The sequence below is a fragment of the Schistocerca americana genome, chromosome 2 (assembly GCF_021461395.2).
Source record: "Schistocerca americana isolate TAMUIC-IGC-003095 chromosome 2, iqSchAmer2.1, whole genome shotgun sequence".
NCBI lineage: Eukaryota > Metazoa > Arthropoda > Insecta > Orthoptera > Acrididae > Schistocerca > Schistocerca americana.
In genome coordinates, this window is record NC_060120.1 from 1017190585 (window position 1) to 1017209860 (window position 19276).

General features: G+C 43.3%; 1 protein-coding gene across 1 annotated transcript in view; it reads left to right on the plus strand.

The window, feature by feature from the left end:
- LOC124596375 (protein quick-to-court) overlaps positions 1-19276 on the plus strand; it is a 319173-nt gene that overhangs the window by 119954 nt on the left and 179943 nt on the right. Inside the window, exon 2 of the mRNA XM_047135488.1 lies at positions 17670-17729. The gene's annotated coding sequence lies outside the window, so the exon portion shown is untranslated. The remainder of the gene's footprint in view (positions 1-17669; positions 17730-19276) is intronic.

Below are 19276 nucleotides of genomic sequence, written 5' to 3' on the forward strand. Positions count from 1 at the left end.
ATTTTAACGGAAACATTGAACTACCGGAAGGTGTGCGCAAGATGGCTGCCACGCATGCTGACTGAGGACCACATGCGGCAACGAGTTGATGCTTCCCGCGCGTTTCTTCACCGCCTTGCAGCCGAACAGGACAAATTTCTGGACTCAGTTGTCACGGGTGACGAAACCTGCGCACACCACTTTACACCTGAGACCAAGCAACAATCACGCCAGTGGCGGCATCCTTCTTCGCCTAAGCCGCGGAAATTCAAACAAACACAGTCTGCCGGTAAAGTCATGACAACCGTTTTTTGGTATCGGAAAGGGGTATTGTTGGGCGACTTTATGCCAACTGGGACCAAAATTAACGCTGACAGGTACTGTGACACTGAAAAAAATCAAACGGGCAATTCAGAACCGGAGGAGAGGAATGTTGAGCAAGGGCGTACACATTCTCCATGACATCGGTCGCCCAGACATAGCTCGGCAAACCGTTGCTCTCCTGCAACAGTTTCAGTGGAACATAATCACCCACACACGCTATAGTCCTGACTTGGCGCCCAGCGACTATCACCTATTCCCTAGGATAAAAGAACGTTTGGCCGGAAAGCGATTCAGCTCCGACGACGAGGTGAAAGAAGAGGTTCATAACTTTCTGGCGGCGAGCTGGTATGACATGGGCATACAAAAACTGCCACGGCGTCTACAAAAATGCATCGACAGAAATGGGGATTATGTCGAAAAATAGCTAAATGTTCAAGCTGTAAACTGATGTAAACCATTGTAGAAATAAACAGGTCTATGTACACTACAGGCCATTAAAATTGCTACATCAAGAAGAAATGCAGATGATAAACGGGTATTCATTGGACAAATATATTATACTAGAACTGACATGTGATTACATTTTCACGCAATTTGGGTGCATAGATCCTGAGAAATCAGTACCCAGAACAACCACCTCTGGCCGTAATAACGGACTTGATACGCCTAGGCATTGAGTCAAACAGAGCTTGGATGGCTTGTACAGGTACAGCTGCCAATGCAGCTTCAACATGATACCACAGTTCATCAAGAGTAGTGACTGGCATATTGTGACGAGCAAGTCGCTCGGCGACCATTGACCAGACGTTTTCAATTGGTGAGAGATCTGGAGAATGTGCTGGCCAGGGCAGCAGTCGAACATTTTCTGTATCCAGAAAGGCCCGTACAGGACCTGCAACATGCGGTGGTGCATTATCCTGCTGCAATGTAGGATTTCGTAGGGTTCGAATGAAGGGTGGAGCCACGGGTCGTAACACATCTGAAATGTAACGTCCACTTTTCAGAGTGCCGTCAATGCGAACAGGAGGTGACCGAGACGAGTAATCAGTGGCACCCCATATCATCACGCTGGGTGATACGCCAGTATGGCGATGACGAATGCACGCTTCCAATGTGCGTTCACCGCTTGTCGCCAAACACGGATGCGACCATCGTGATGCTGTAAAAAGAACCTGGATTCACCTGAAAAACTGACGTTTTGCCATTCGTGCACCCAGGTTCGTCGTTGAGTACACTATCGCAGGTGCTCCTGTCTGTGATGCAGCGTCGAGCTGATAGTCCATGCTGCTGAAAACGTCGTCGAACTGTTCGTGCAGATGGTTGTTGTCTTGCAAACGTCCCCATCTGTTGACTCAGGGATCGCGTGCAGATGGTTGTTGTCTTGCAAACGTCCCCATCGGTTGACTCAGGGATCGAGACGTGGCTGCACGATCCGTTACAGCCTTGCGGATAAGATGCCTGTCATCTCGACTGCTAGTGATACGAGGCCGTTGGGATCCAGCACGGCGTTCCGTATTACCCTCCTGAACCCACCGATTCCATATTCTGCTAACAGTCATTGGTTCTCGACCAACGCGAGCAGCAATGTCGCGATACGATAAACCGTAATCGCGATAGGCTAAAATCCGTCCTTGATCATAGTCGGAAACCTGATGGTACGCATTTCTCCTCCGTACACGAGGCATCACAACAACGTTTCACCAGGCAACGCCGGTCAACTGCTGTTTGTGTATGAGAAATCGGTTGGAAACTTTGGTGATGTCAGCACGTTGTAGGTGTCGCCACCGGCGCCAAACTTGTGTGAATGCTCTGAAAAGCTAATCATTTGCGTATCACAGAATCTTCTTCCTGTCGGTTAAATTTCGCGTCTGTAGCACGTCATCTTCGTGGTGTAGCAATTTTAATGGCCAGTAGTTTAGTTATAAAAAAATAGGAGACCTTACTTTTGGGATTATCCTCGTATGTACACTGCGCAATAAATTTAAAAGGTCAGTTTTCGAAACCCCGTAATTGTCTCACATTGCGAGGCATATGTTTTAAATTTGGCTCAAAGGTGGCCACAGCCTTCCCATGTGATGGAACAAAAGCGTAGCACCCTGCGACGTCACCCTCTGGGTTTCGGCGACGCTTGAGTCAGCAAGGTGTCGACACAGGAGGCCAGAACTCATAAGTTCATGTGACTTGCAAGGTGGGTTAGTGTCACATTGGCACCAAATTCACCACAATTCCCCCCAATGCCTCCATGGACGTGTCACACGATGAAAAGTTCGTTTCACTCTCAGCCGCATTGCGCCCATGTGTCTGGCGCCTCTGCGTTCGAGGTCAGAACCGCCCAGCGTTGAAATTAAACGATTTTCTTCTTCGTGGTCGAGGAAAGCACTTCATACACACCGCCGCTCAGTATCGACACAAAAAGACCTTAGGGGATGGCATGAAGGCCGTTAATGAAAACACCCCTTGCCTTGGGAGCGACGATTGCTACACATTTCGCGGTCGAAAAAGACGGCAGTGCGATGAGCGACAGGACAAGGTTTGACATTGCTGACACTCTCTGACGATCCAACCCTTACCTAAGGACATCGTGGGGTTGCAACAGCATTGTACGTGGTCGAACACCTTTGGAGTGCAGCGCGACCGCGATTTTTGTTCTTGTGTACTAACAGGGGCCGCTCAAAGCCGTTCGACCAAATTTGTGTGACTGCATTTTATTCACGCATGTGACAATCTCGCACCCCCTCCTCCTCCTGTGATCAACATGAGACTAAAAAATGCTCATTTGATGAATAACTTACAGTTCTCGAACCTCCTGAAATGGAAGAACAGCATCGGCGACTTTCTTACGAAGTTCCACACAGCTGTCTGCGTAAGAATTCACATAATTCCTGAAAATGTCATTTGGCAGCAATCCACATTTCCAACAGAAATCCATATAAGACTGCACACTACACGATCGAGGAATTAGTGTTCTCGGTGAGGGTAGGGCAGATGGTAGGGTTCGAGTGTGGCGAAGACACCATGAATCCACGGACCCAAGTTGTCAACAAGGTACTGTCCATGCTGATGATGGCTCCTTAATGGTAGAGGCTGTGTTTGCATGGAATGAACGGTGTCCTCTGGTCCAACTGAACCGATCTTTCACTGGAAATGGTTATGTTCGGCTACTTAATCGCAAATAGTAATGGAATTTTTATGCAAGACAATGCTCCAGGTCACTGGGCGACAGTTGTTCACTATTGGTTTGAAGAGCATTCTGGAAAGCTCGAGCGAATCGTTTGGCCATCTAGACCCCGACATGAACCCCATCGAGCATTTATGTGCCATAATCGAGAGGTCAGTTCGTGACCAACATCCTGCACCGGCAACACTTTCAGCAATTTCGCACGGCTCGAGAGGCAACATGGCTCAGTATTTCTGCAGCGGGCTTCCAACGACTTGTTGAATCCATGCCACGTCGAGTTCCCACGCCGGGCAAAAGCGGGACCTACACGATTTTGGGAGGTATGCCATGACTTCCGTCACCTCAGTTTATTTGCTCATAAATTAAGGATTATGTTCATACATGGTGAAACAACGCTGTGGTGCGTAGTTTGCGTATTTAAATCACCTCGGGCTGTGACCATGCGGTGCATTTGCCCTGCAGTCGTCACACAGTGGCGCTTGGTGCATGTCAGAGTACGGTGCAGCGAGTAAGTGTGCAGACGCTTCCAGACGCGCTAATAGTGACTGTGTGTTGAAAATGGCTCAAAGAACACATATTGATGACGTTGAGTAGAATACTAGGACGACTGGAGGCTGGTCAAACACAGCAGGTCGTAGCACGAGCCCTCCGTGTGCTACAAAGTGTGATCTCAAGATTATGGCAACGATTCCAGCAGACAGGAAACGTGTCCAGGCGCTACAGTACGGGACGTCCATAGTGTACAACACTACAAGAAGACCGATATCTCACCATCAGTGCCCGCAGACGGCCACGGGGTACTGCAGGTAGTCCTGCTCGGGACCTTACCGGAGCCACTGCAACGGTTGTCTCCAGACACACAGTCTATAGACGATTGAACAGACATGGTATATTCACCCGGAGACGTGCAAGGTGCATTCCACTGACCCCTGGTCACAGGAGAGCCGGTAAAACCTGGTGTCAAAAACAGTGGTCCCAGGTTATGTTCACGGATGAGTCCAAGTATAGTCTGAACAGTGATTCTCGCTGGGTTTTCATTGGCGTGAACCAAGAACCAGATACCAACCCCTTATGTCCTTGGAAGGGACCTGTATGGAGGTCGTGGTTTGATGGAATAGGGTGGGATTATGATTGCTGCACGTACACACTTGCACGTCTATGACGGGGGAACTGTAACAGGTCAGGTGTATTGGGACGTCATTTTGCACCAGTATGTCCGCCTTTTCAGGGGTGCAGTGGATCCCACCTTCCTCCTGATGGATGATAACGCACAGCTCCACCGAGCTGCCATCGTGGAAGAGTACCTTGAAACAGAAGATATCAGGCAAATGGAGTGGCCTGCCTGTTCTCCAGACCTAAACGCCATCGAGCACGTCTGGAATGCTCTCGGTCGACGTATAGCTGCACTCCTTCAAACCCCTAGGAGGCTTCGGGAGCTCTGACAGGCACTGGTGCAAGAATGGGAGGCTATACCCCAGCAGCCGCTCGACCACCTGATCCAGAGTATGCCAACCCGTTGTGCGGCCTGTGTACGTGTGCATGGTGATCATATACCATATTGATGTCAGGGTACATGCGCAGGAAACAGTCCAGTTTTGTAGCACATGTGTTTCGGGACGGTTTTCTCAACTTATCACCGCCGGCTGGAGTGGCCGAGCGGTTCTAGGCGCTACAGTCTGGAACCGCGCGACCGCTCCGGTCGCAGGTTCGAATCCTGCCTCGGGCATGGATGTGTCTGATGTCCTTACGTTAGTTAGGTTTAAGTAGTTCTAAGTTCTAGGGGACTGATGACCTCAGAAGTTAAATCCCATAGTGCTCAGAGCCATGTGAACCATTTGTAAATAAATTAGGCTTATAGATGAAATACCCATGTTGTCACTTGCTCTTGTTTTTGCTGCTTGCGTACGTGAGTCGTAGCGACCACGGTGCAATGCGCCACATATATGAACAGTGCCACCTGGCAACCTAAACTATCAGTACCTGCCAATCGTCTCACGGATTATATTGTTCAACATTGCCAGTACTGATTGCTCTGCCGCTAATAATCGGAGCTGTGCGGTTGTGATGGTGACATTTCTTGATTTTCCTTCGTAAAGCAAAATTTAAAGATAAAATGGAACATATCGTGTTTGCTTTGCTATTTTGTGTTTCACGTCTTGAGTTGCCTGGATTTGGTGTTTATGACACTAACACACTTCACACATGGTTCAAATTACCAGTGTGGGACATGTCTTTTGATAATATTTCGTTGTGGTAGCTATTAGTATCTTCATGCTTTGTCCTCCCTGTAGCCAAGACCGTTTCAGTTCACGTACATGTATCTGTGGATTTGTGCTTTGTTTTGTAGCTGTAGACCAGTGGGCGTTGTTTCTTACGAACCTTTCTGATACTGTCTGTATAACAAGGGTGGTCCTTTGTGTCAGGTACACATTTTCTCAGAATTTGATCGACAATTCAACTACAGTACATCGGCCTTTTCATTGCCTGCATCACATTATTCTACAAATTATTCTAGCTTCTTTCTGAGAAACCACAGAATCACTTCCTTATACACACATTAGAAAAAGTTTTGCATCGCCCCGGTTCCCAGAACTGAAGATAGACGTTGACTGTGGATATTGTATCGCAGACACAGTCCCTTTGACTGTTCAGAGATGTCGCTAAAACCGCCCAAAGTTGTAAATAACCATGCATAAGCAGAGCCTATTAGACGGAGGGGGTCCGATAGCCGATCAGTTCCAGTCATTCCACCAGGAAGGAGGTACACGGCTCGTGTTTGTAGTTCAACCATGCCTAGACGGTCAATACCACGGTTCGATCGCGCCCACATTGTTAATTTGTGCCACGAAGGGCTCTCAACAATGGAAGTATCTACGTGTCTGGAAGTGAACCAAAACGATGTTATTCGGTCATGGAGCAGATACAGAGAGACAGGAACTGTCGATGACATGCCTTGCTCAGGCCGCCCAAGGGCTACAACTGCAGTGGATGACCGCTACATACGGATTATGGCTCGGAGGAACCCTGACAGCAACGCCACCTTGTTGAATAATGCTTTTCGTCGTGTTACGATTCAAACTGTGCGCAACAGGCTGCATGATGCGCAGCTTTACTCCCGACGTCCATGGCGAGGTCCATTTTTGCAACCACGACACTTTAGACACACTGTCCAGCGAGTGCAGCAAGATGGAAGTTCCCTGCTGTTTTGGGATGGCATTATGTGGGGCCGACGTACGCCTCTGGTGGTCATGGAAGGCGCCGTAACGGCTGTATGATATTTGAATGCCATCCTCCGACCGATAGTGCAACCGAATCGGCAGCATATTGGCGAGGCATTCCTCTTCATGGACGACAATTCGCGTCTCCCTTGTGCACATCTAGTGAATGACTTCCTTCAGGATAAAGGCATCGCTCGACTACATCTACATCTACGTGATTACTGTGCTATTCACAATAAAGTGCCTGGCAGAGGGTTCAATGAACCACCTTCAACCTGTCTCTCTACCGTTCCACTCTCCTCGAACGGCACGCGGGAAAAACGAGCACTTAAATTTTTCTGTGCGAGCCCTGATTTCTCATATTCTATCGTAACGATCATTTCTTCCTAAGTAGGTGGGTGCCAACAGAATGATTGACATTTCATGAGTAGACCCCGTCGCAAAGAAAAACGCCTTTGTTTTAATGATAACCACTCCAATTCACGTAACACCTCTGTGGCACTATCTCGCCTACTTCGCGATAATAGCAAAACGAGCTGCTCTTCTTTGTATTTTTTCGATGTCATCCGTCAGTCCCATCTGATGCGGATCCCACATCGCACAGCAGTACTCCAGAATAGGGCGGACAAGCGTGGTGTAGGCAGTCTCTTTAGTAGACATGTTGAACCTTCTAAGTGTTCTGCCAATGAATCGCAGTCTTTGGTTGGCTCTACACACAACCTTATCTATGTGATCGTTCCATTTTTGGGTATTTGTAATTGCAATCCCTAAGTATTTAGTTCAATTTACAGCCTTCAGATTTATGTGACTTATCGAGTAATCGAAATTTAGCGGATTTCTTCTAGCACTCATGTGAATAACTTCACACTTTTCGTTATTTAGGGTCAATTGCCACTTTTCCCATCATACAGATATCTTATCTAAATCATTTTGCAATTTGTTTTGGCCATCTGATGACTTTACAAGGCGGTAAATGACAGCATCATCTGCAAACAATCTTAAGACGGCTACTGAGATTATGTCGTTAATACAGACTAGAGTGGCCAGCATGTTCTCCAGACATGAACCCTATCGAACATGCCTGGGATAGACTGAAATGGGCTGTTTATGGACGACGTGACCCACCAACCACTCCGAGGGATCTACGCCGAATCGCAGTGAGGAGTGGGACAATCTGGACCAACAGTGCCTTGATGAACTTGTGGATAGTATGCCACGGCGAATACAGGCATGCATCAGTGCAAGAGAACGTGTTACTGGGTATTAGTAGTACCAGTGTGTACAGAAACCTGGACCACCACCTCTGAAGGTGTCGCTGTATGGTGGTACAACATGCAATGTGTGGTTTTCATGGGCAATAAAAAGGGCAGAAATGATGTTTATGTTGAACTCTGTTCCAATTTTCTGTAGAGGTCCCGGAACTCTCGGAACCGTGGTGATGCAAAACTGTTTTTGATGTGTTTACATTTCACTGAAAATGTAGACTTCATTGCTTACTTTTCTAACAACATCATGATAACTTTCCCAGTCTTTGTGTGAACATCCGAAGAGAGATCTACTCTGCTGTCAACAACACTAGCGTGATTCCATCAAAGGTAGGTTTGCCTACAATCTGTTCTAAGCAATATTCGGGAAAAGCTTTGTTTGAAAGAAACTTTCCTCTATTCTAACAATCGAAATTCCAGGATGGAATAACGACAATATTATGAAAAGGGTAGTTTGCTACTCACCATATAGTGGAAATGTTGAGTCGCAGACAGGCACAACAAAAAGTCTGCTAAACAAGTACGCTCTCAGCCAAAAAGCCTTCTTCTGTATTAGACAAAAAACTCTCTCTCTCTCCCTCTCTCTCTCTCACACACACACATACACACGCAATCAGTTCTGACACACATGACTATTGTCTCTGGATGCCGAGGCCAGACTCCTCTAAGCTGCAGCTTACGAAGTTGTAGTCATTTGTGAGGTGATCAAAATCTCTGTAGTCGTCCCCTACTTCTGCAGCTGAGTCGATCGAACGACCCAACCACTTTCACATGTTCCTTTTATTCTCTTTAAAATTACCAACATTTTTACTTAACACCCTCCGTTTTCTGTAAGCAATTAGCCGTTTCTATTTTTTGTAATTTTCCTTTTAACTCATTTCTTTGATTTTTCTTTGCTGAAAGTAGCATTCACTTGTTTAATGGAAAAATATTATTACATGATGAAAACTGTCAAATAAACGACCTGTTTTAAAATACTGGTAAAAAGTTTTTAAATATGCAATAAATAAACGAAAAAGCCGTTTCTATTTTTTGTAATTTTCCTTTTAACTCATTTCTTTGATTTTCTTTGCTGAAAGTAGCATTCACTTGTTTAATGGAAAAATATTATTACATGATGAAAACTGTCAAATAAACGACTTGTTTTAAAATACTGGTAAAAAGTTTTTAAATATGCAATAAATAAACGAAAAAGTATAAAAGCGCCTTCCAGTTTCGCTGTGCGTAAACAGAGCGGCTGATTTGGTATATGAAGTCTGAAACCACTGAACTGGTTGAAGACTTGGAGGTCCACGTTACTCTGCGGTATTTTGGTGTAGTGTATGTAGCCAGCTGGGACCTGTGTGGTGTAAGAATTTTTCGTCAGTAGCATATGGCTGGAAAAAGTCGGTGCAGTCGTGACGTTGCGTCCATAATTACCTGTTGAGTTCAGTATTCTGGGCTAAATTCGGAATTTGTTCGCAGTGACGTAGATGAGGAGACACTTTCAGTGAACCTCCCGGCGGATGAAGAAATGTAGATCGTGGGTGGCTCATCAGTCAAGTTCTCAACATCGCTAGTAAATTTGTCGTAGCTTTATTGCATACGGGTTTGTGGTATGTCTCCGGTCACATCATTTTGTCCCCTAATCGCTTCTAGGAAACGTATCTCTTCATCTTCCAAGATGATGGTGCCAACTTTAGCACGATTGATTTGGTTTACTTCGTATTCTAATAAAACTTTTCATGTGACCGACATTTGCAACATAAACACTACCGCTGAAATTTTGTAACACAGAAACTGCTTGACTGAGCATGAAATGTTTCATGAACGTATCTAATGTAACTGGTTCACACTCAGGCATATTGCCGTTTTGAAATTTTTTCACAATTTCAAGGTAATAACCGTTTGTATACACTATAAGCTTACATAAAAGGTGTGCTGCCCGTTCAATTCGTAACCATCATAAAGACGTGTTGACAATTTCCGCAGTCGGCACTCTCTACTAGCGCAAACACTTACTGTTAGACTTAGCTTATCTGTCATTTTCTTGATGTCCTCACAGTATGTCCCGTCGCATCTGTAAAGCTTGTATCTGCTTATCTGTTTATTCGACTTTTGGCTATGCGTTTATCCTTTTTACGTCCAATTTCTGCATTTTTGCCAGTTTCAAACTATTTCTTTTTGTTTATTGATGCAATAAAAACTCGACAGTTCAGCCTAAAAATTGGGCTTCAGTTCCGTCACTTATTTCTTGTAAACAACAAATGTAGCACATACCAATTATGGTAATTCAATGATATTGGCTAAATATTTCAAACAGTTACTAAATGGCGCGGAACCTGAACATCATTTGGAATTTGACCCCTATCGAAGAAACAAAATGCATTTAGAAAGAGTTATACCACCACATCCAGATGAAGTACAAGCAGCGATTAACTCACTTCGGAATTATAAAGCAGCAGGTGAGAACCAACTAGTGGCAGAACTTTGGAAATATGCAAATGTTCAAACTATTCTGAACTTACACGTACATCTTACTGACATTTGGAATACTGAGAAGTTACCAGAGGAATGGAATCTTGCAATAATCGATCCACTACACAAAAAAGGAGATAGATCGGATCCAAATAATTATAGCAGTATATCTCTGCTGCATACTACTTAAAATTTGAATTCCAAGGTTCTCTATTTTAGAATTCATTTACAGCTTGATGGTGAACTAGGCGAATATCAAGGAGGATTTCGTCCAGGACGAAGCTGTCCTGATCAAATTATTATGCTCAAATGGATAATGAAACATCAAAGCGTCAAGAACAAAGAAACTGTTGATCACCTTGTCGATTTTAAAAAAGCCTACGATAGTATCCATCGTGAATCTCTACTGTCAATTCTTAAAGAATTGGGTTTACATCAGAAACTTGCCAACCTCGTTGCAATCACCCTTTTGCGATTCATACTGGCCTTCGACAAGGCGATGGATTGCCTCCGTTATTATTCAGTTGTGTGCTGGAGAAAATCATGTGTGAATGGAACAAGATATGCCCACCATCTGGTAAGATTGGAAGGAAGACTCTACTTAACGGCCTTACATTGCAGATGATTTGGCGCTGTTAGCAAACAATATTGATGAAGTAAAGGTTTAGATGGAACAACGAGAACGATCAGCGCCAAAGATTGGATTGCAAATTTCGTTTGAGAAAACAGAAATGATGCCCAGCTTCCCAGTTGACACATCCCATATCATACTCCATAATGATCAAAAAATTAAAGTAGTAAAAATGTTTAAATATCTTGGTGAGATTATTACCTGGAATTCTAATGAAAGAGCATAAACTGATAGTAGAACATTAAATTTACAGCGAGCGCAGAGAACCACATAGCCAACCTATGAAAAAAAACGATCTCTCTAAATAAATGCTAAATTTCGATATTACTCCTCCGTCGTTAAACCGGAAGCAACATATGCAAGTGAAAAACTAAATAAAAAACATCAAGTTAATGGGCAGTGGAGACTTCTGCCCAATTCAGTAGTGTATAAAGAAAGTGAATCCATTATTGATACAATGCGGAAAAGAAGGATTGCATTTTTCGGCCACATATCTCGCCTACCAAATACTAGAATCCTGAAGCAACTTTTTGACTACTTCAGGAACAGTAAAACCAAAAACATCTGATTTAAGGAAGTACAAAGTGATTTGGGTGAAATGAACATCACCACACACCAAATTCAACACAGAGAAGAGAAACTGCTTCTGAAGAACAAATATACACGGCTGACATTCAGACCATGAAACGGAAGAAGTATGTCGTATCTGCAGAAGAACGGGCGGCCAGATCATAGCGAATGAAGAAATTTTGGGAAACGAAGAAATTGCTGACTGCTAAGACCTAAACTTAATCATTGTAGACTCTGTTGTATTATGTTCGATTTTAGTGCTCCAGTGTGGGCGTAAACTATATAAATAAATAAATAAACGACAAATGTCGTGCGTAAGAGAAAGAAGAGTAACTTCTTTCAAAAACCTATGACACCTAGGGCATCGTTCACGTTGCGGAACGGTGAAGATAAGCAACACTCATGACGACGAATAGTGATGTACGCTTTGCGACAAGCGCCTACCGGCGTACTTCACAAACCTTGCAACATCGCCAGGTGTGACTAGCAGCTGACGTCAACGGAATGTCATTTCAGCCGTCTTCTGAAGCACATCAAAGGCTATTAGACGCTAATTGCATCTGGAACTACTTGGTTTTCCCCCCTATAAACCTGACCTGAAATTGGGTACTCCAGGAATTCAACAGAGGCACATGAAGACTCCCAAAGTGTGTTGTGGTGCGATCAGGATGTTACTTATGAACTGTTCATAAAAGGTGATGTGTGTAATGTAAATATGACTCGGAAAGTCAACCCGTGACCGTTGAAAGACACAATAACTTGCACAGAGGAAGTACCGATTGCGCTTTACATAAATCTACCTAGTAAGTGCTTTTTCGGAACTCGGGGAAAATAGTGTTGCACCCCTCCTGCTGCTATAAAAACATATTTGCTACCAGTTCAGATTTTTACTAAGCATCATCAAACACAGGAAATTTTTCGTTTACAGCGTCGGTATGGAGATGTACCTACTGTTACACATCACTCTGTGCAACGTCGAAAACACGAAATGGACAGCAGAACTCAATACACGGACTTTAAACACTGTTCAGGTGATTCAGTATGTCATTAATATAATAGTACACTGCAACAAACATCTGGAGCCATGTAAGTTGTTAGAATGTCATCACTGTTAGACATCTGAGCCAAAACTCCTCCGAAACCTTTAGTGAGTAAATAAAATAGAAGTTACTGGTTGCAATCATTTGTGTATTTCAATTGATATTCATGAGTGACTGTTAGTCCAAGCCTCAAATCTGTACATTCAAACTGCAGTCACGGTTTTAGACCTGTATTACACTATCAAATTTCTTTGTCAAAGATGTGATCAAATATGTGATCAAATATTCGTCAAATATATTTGACAAAGATCTTTGACGTGGCGCGAAAAAGGGGTTTTAGACCGTCATCATATTTTTCGCCAAAGTTCAAGATGGCTGACAACAACAACTTATTAACCGCAGCAGTTGCATGTACCACAATTGCACTGTGTGCACATGCGGAAGAGAAGCGGGGGAAAAAAAGGAAACGTACCTGGGTGAAGCCGTGCATTTTACGACGACACGATAAAAGCATTCAACAAAACTTGTTACGTGAGCTTGTAGTGGAGGACGTCAAGTCGTACATCTATTACTTAAGAATGGATAAGAATAAATTTCTGTATGTGCTCAGTGTAGTGTATCCTCATATCACAAAGCACAATATTCACTTAAGAACTGCTGTATCTGCAGAAGACAGGTTCACTGTAACACTCAGATTCCTTGCTACAGGAGAGAGTTGCGTTAGGTTAGGATAGGTCTCCAATCTTCTTAATCTATTTTTGTATTCAGGGTGCCTCAAGTTGCAAAGCGCCTCATCAGCTTCATACATCTCTATTAATTTTGTAGTTGTCGGCACACACCAATTGTATTTACCGGCAATGTTTATAAAAACACTACAGATGACAGAACGCTGCAGCGATGCTAGCGCTCCACGTGGTAACATATCACATTCCAGTGAACAGAAGACAAACGACTTCTTTGATCAAATCTACAGCGTGGCCCTATATTTGATAAAACATATGACGATATTTGACAAAGTTCCCTATTACACCATCAAATTTCTTTGACAAAGATATTTGACAAAGAAATTTGATAGTTTAATACCGGCCTTAACTGTGTGTGGAGATCATCTTCGTTCTCAGGACGTCCCTGATACCATCACACTTATCCTTCACATCCAACAGGCGTCAGTTTCCAGTCAGTTGCCTTCGCTACGAGGATTAGTTCCCAAGGTGAGACACTAGCTTTCTAGCCTCTAGCTGGAGGGTTATTGTTACCCGCACTGGCAACTAATGGCCTGCTTTCAGGTTCAAAGTAGAAACAAAGTAATGTTGTCTAGAGTCAAAGACAGTAAATATTGTCCAAAAGTCTTCTTCGCAAGCAGATCTCGACTAGTCGTCTGCTGTGACAACTGCAAATTGTGCCACACCGGGATTCCAGCCCGAATGTTTTGCTCATCACGAGCGATTGTTGTAACCAACACGAGCGATTGTTGCAACCAATCAAGCCATACTGGCATGTCTCGAAGACCACCCGAGACTTTGTGATTTTTCCCTCCCATTAGTTTCCCGCATTAAGCACCTACGATTACTTTATTAGCTTAGGACGCACAATGGAATTTAAACATCTTCGTGAGAAGTGGCTTATGATTATTTCCTTGGATATTGTTAAAAGATGCATCTTTCAGTTTTCCACACCTACGAAGGACGAGTAATCGGCTAATTAGTAATACAAGTAAATGCGTTTCCAAGCGCAAGTACCTAAGATTTCGCTCATAATTGTTACCTAAGATCATCTGCCTCACAAACCTTCGTACACAGCAGAGCTGTGTGCTGTATCGTGGGCTCCCAAATGTTGGAACTCGACGTGCCACTGAGGTAGACGCACAACATCTTGCCCCAGAACTTTTGTGAGTCGTAATATTTAACAAAGCAGTAACGTAAATTGGATAAAAATGATTAAAACTGAACTGCCAATGTGGTTAGGAAAGTCGCCGGGTCGTGAGGCTGCTCGACGGGAGTAGGCAGTATGACGACACTGATTACAAACTCAACTCGACACTGCATTACGATAGCGATCATCAGTCATCCACACGAAACAGACGCATCCGTCGCATCGCGCGCAGACCGCAGGGGACCAATGGCAAGACACTCCGCCAAGACGTTCACGAGAGAACTATGCGGGATCTAAATCTACATCTTCATGGATACTCTGCATATCACATTTAAGTGCCTGGCAGAGGGTTTTTTCGAACCACCTTCACAGTTCTCTATTATTCCAATCTCGTAAAGCCCGCGGAAAGAATGGACACCTATATCTTTCCGTACGAGCACTGATTTCCCTTATTTTAGCGTGGTGATCGTTCCTCCCTATGTAGGTCGGTGTAAACAAAATATTTTCGCATTCGGAGGAGAAAGTTGGTGATTGGAATTTCGTGAGAAGATTCCGTCGCAACGAAAAACGCCTTTCTTTTAATGATTTCCAGCCCAAATCCTGTATCATTTCTGTGACACTCGCTCCCATATTTCGCGATAATGCTGCCCTTCCTTCAACTTTTTCAATGTACTCCGTCAGTCCTATCTGGTAAGGATCCCACACCGCGCAGCAGTATTCTAAAAGAGGACGAACAAGCGTAGTGTAGGCAGTCCCCTTAGTAGGTCTGTTACATTCTATAAGTGTCCTACCAATAAAACGCAGTCTTTGGTTAGTCTTCCCCACAACATTTTCTATGTGTTCCTTCCAATTTAAGTTGTTCGTAATTGTAATACCTAGGTATTTAGTTGAATTTATGGCTTTTAGATTAGACTGATTTATGGTGTAACCGAAGTTTAACGAGTTCCTTCTAGCACTCATGGGGGATGACCTCACACTTTTCGTTATTTAGGTTCAACTGCCACTTTTTGCACCATTCAGATATTTTTTATAAATCGTTTTGCAGTTTGTTTTGATCTTCTGATGACTTTATTAGTCGATAAACGAGAGAGTGATCTGCAAACAACCGAAGACGGCTGCTCAGATTGTCTCCCAAATCGTTTATATAGATAAGGAACAGCAAAGGGCCTATAACACTACCTTGGGGAACGCCAGAAATCACTTCTGTCTTACTCGATGACTTTCCGTCAATTACTACGAACTGTGACCTCTCTGACAGGAAATCGCAAATCCAGTCACATAACAGAGACGATATTCCATAAGCACGCAATTTCACTACGAGCCGCTTGTGTGGTACAGTGTCAAAAGCCTTCCGGAAATCCAGGAATACGGAATCGATCTGAAATCCCTTGTGAGTAGCACTCAACACTTCATGTGAATAAAGAGCCAATTGTGTTTCACAGGAACGATGTTTTCTAAACCCGGGTTGACTGTGTGTCAATAGACCGTTTTCTTGGAGGTAATTCATAATGTTCGAACACAATATATGTTATAAAATTCTGCTGCATATTGACTTTAACGTTATGGGCCTGTAGTTTAGTGGATTACTCCTACTACCTTTCTTGAATATTGGTGTGACCTGTGCAACTTTCCAGTATTTGGGTACGGATATTTCGTCGAGCGAACGGTTGTATATGATTCTTAAGTATGTAGTTAATGCATCAGCATACTCCGAAAGGAACCTAATTGGTATACAGTCTGGACCAGAAGACTTGCTTTTATTAAGTGATTTAAGTTGCTTCACTACTCCGAGGATATTTACTTCTACGTTACTCATGTTGGCAACTGTTCTCGATTCGAATTATGGAATATTTACTTCGTCTTCTTTTGCGAAGGCGTTTCTGAAGGCTGTGTTTAGTAACTCTGTTTTAGCAGCACTGTCTTCGATAGTATTTCCATTGCTATCGCGCAGAGAAGGTATTGATTGTTTCTTGCCGCTAACATACTTCATATACGACCAGAATCTCTTCGGATTTTCTGCCAGGTTTCGAGACACATTTTATCGAGGTCAGCAATGATTCCAAGGCTTCAGCCAGCCATTTAGTCAGTCATCGTAATGTATCCCGAATAATTTATCTAAACAGTAAAAACAGCTACTGACTCAAGGATTCCGTAGCCAGCTGCATGTTCCCTTTTCCTGCCTAGCGGTGTACTTTCAAAAAGTCTTTCACGTCGTATCACTAAAACTACTAAACAACGATTGTTTGTCAAGAGTTAGCAACTGTTCGTCAAGAAATTATCGCAGTAGCTCCAGTGGTAACGGAATGTCGTTCCGTTACAACGTGCTAAATGTGGAGGCAGATATGCTGTGCTGCAGCTGTCGGGACATCGGGAGAAATCGTATCCAAATATTAGTCAAGCCACGCAAATCTCTCATTTCAAACATTATATTACTACACTTGCCGCATCTCTCGGGTGGTCATCTGGGCAGTCAAATCAAAATGGTTCAAATGGCTCTGAGCACTATGGGACTCAACTGCTGAGGTCATTAGTCCCCTAGAACTTAGAACTAGTTAAACCTAACTAACCTAAGGACATCACAAACATCCATGCCCGAGGCAGGATTCGAACCTGCGACCGTAGCGGTCTTGCGGTTCCAGACTGCAGCGCCTTTAACCGCACGGCCACTTCGGCCGGCTCTGGGCAGTCGTTTCCCTTGCAGTTGTTCATGTTCACAAATTTTAGATAGTCTTGAAAGATCTACATCTACATGGATACCTCTGCAAATCACACTTGAGTGTCTGGCAGAAGGGTCATCGAACCACCTTCGCAATAATTCTCTGTTATTCCAATCTTGAACAGCGCGCGGAAAAAATGAATGTCCTTTCCACGTGATCCTTCCCCTTTCGTTTTCTTGTCTTCATCCATTTATTTTTATTTTGTATTCCACACTGTTCCCTTATCGACAAAGTTGTTCTTTTGTCCCACATGGTTACTCCTTGGATCTGTCTTTGTACCTTCATTTCCACTACCGTTAACTTTTAATTTTTTTCGTTTCTGCTCTAGTTTCTAAAGCATATGTTAAAACAGGACGCACCATTGTTTTATATATTTTTATTTTTTCCTCATTTGTCATAAATTTCTTTCTCTGTGCAGTATTTTGCACGTGTCTGGCTACCCTTGCTGCCTTTGTCACTTGATTTTTCACTTCTCTGGGTAAGTCTTCATAGCTGGTGATAAAAATCCGTGGATAACTACAGGTCATCACTTGTTCAATTGACGCACTGTGTACTTCTAATTTACGTGAGACAGGTGCTTTTGATACTACCATACTCTTAGTTTTGTAGATGAGATTTCCATGTTATACTGCTTAGCGGTTTTATTAATTTGGTGAAGTAACCTTATTAAATTATTCTCGTTGTTTGCTATTTGTATAGCATCGTCAGCGTAATACATAGTATTTACCACTATTTCCAGTTTTTTAGCCCGGTTCCTTTCTTACATCATGAATGACGTGATCCATTATTAAAATGAACAGGAGTGGACTTAATGAGTCTCCATGTCTTATTTCTTTACCTAGCATAATTTTATCTGTGAATCCTTCGTGTTTTTTACTTCTAGTTTCATTACCTATATTTATGTACGTTCTGTCATTTTTCACAAAATCCTTTGGTACTCTCTTGTCGATTAAGGTTAGAATCAACGAAGCATAGGTAGGCTGGCTTGTTAAATTCTATGGATTTATCCATAGTCTGTCTTAAAGCGAAAATAGCATCTACTGTGCTCCTGTATTTCCTGAATTTTTGCCGTTCTTATGCTATTTCCATATAATTCAGCATTCTGTTTCTATTTAATGTTGTTAAGACTTTTAAGGTGGTACCAAGCAGGGTCAATCCCCAGTAATCATCTAACATTTACTTCTTTATACACTGCAATTGTAATACTTTCTTTCCATTCTCTTGGCATCCGCCTTCCTTCGTGATACTGTTAAGCAAAGTATGAAGCAGTTGTTATAATGCCTGCCTCCGTATTTTATTAATTCGATATGCCTGGAGATTTTCTATTTTTAATTATTTTTATTGCGGAGCATATTTCCTTCAGTGAGAAGTCTATTTGGCTGTCGTTTTCTGTGCGTTGGTGACTATTTTTTGATTTCCACCTTTTCCGCGTCTTTATACTGCAATTTAAAGTAATATTCCCATTAAAGCATTCGATCTTAATCCGATAGGAAATGTCTGTGCCGTTGGAATAGAGGGTGAAACGTAGGATTTATTACCTCTACATGATGTAGCCTAATCAACAGCTTGTGGATCCATCTGGGTATGACATACCTGAGGAAACTTGCAGACTCTCTTAATCACCGATCTGAGATCATTATCAAAGCTAGAGGCACTGTTCCACGATGTTAGCATGATGTCTCCAATGTTACAAGTATTTCGTCCAGCGTCGTAATTTTCTTATGACATTTGATGTTTAAAATGAAATTGCAACTCATTATGACCGATAGAAACAATTTTTCGAAATGGAAGTGTTGCTGAGTGATGGGTATTCCAGTGTTAGGGAATACCGGAACAGTCGGACGCTCGCATGCCGTGGAGCAATTCTGCCGACTGATGGAGAGCTGCGATTAGGAGGGAAGTCGAGGTAGTGCAGTGTGCAGAGCACAGGTAATCACTGCGGTCCGAGTCTGCAGCGGAGGCGTGGTTCGTGCAGTGCGGCTTTTTTTTCTGCTTTGTGTTCCGTATTCGAATATGGGGCGAAAC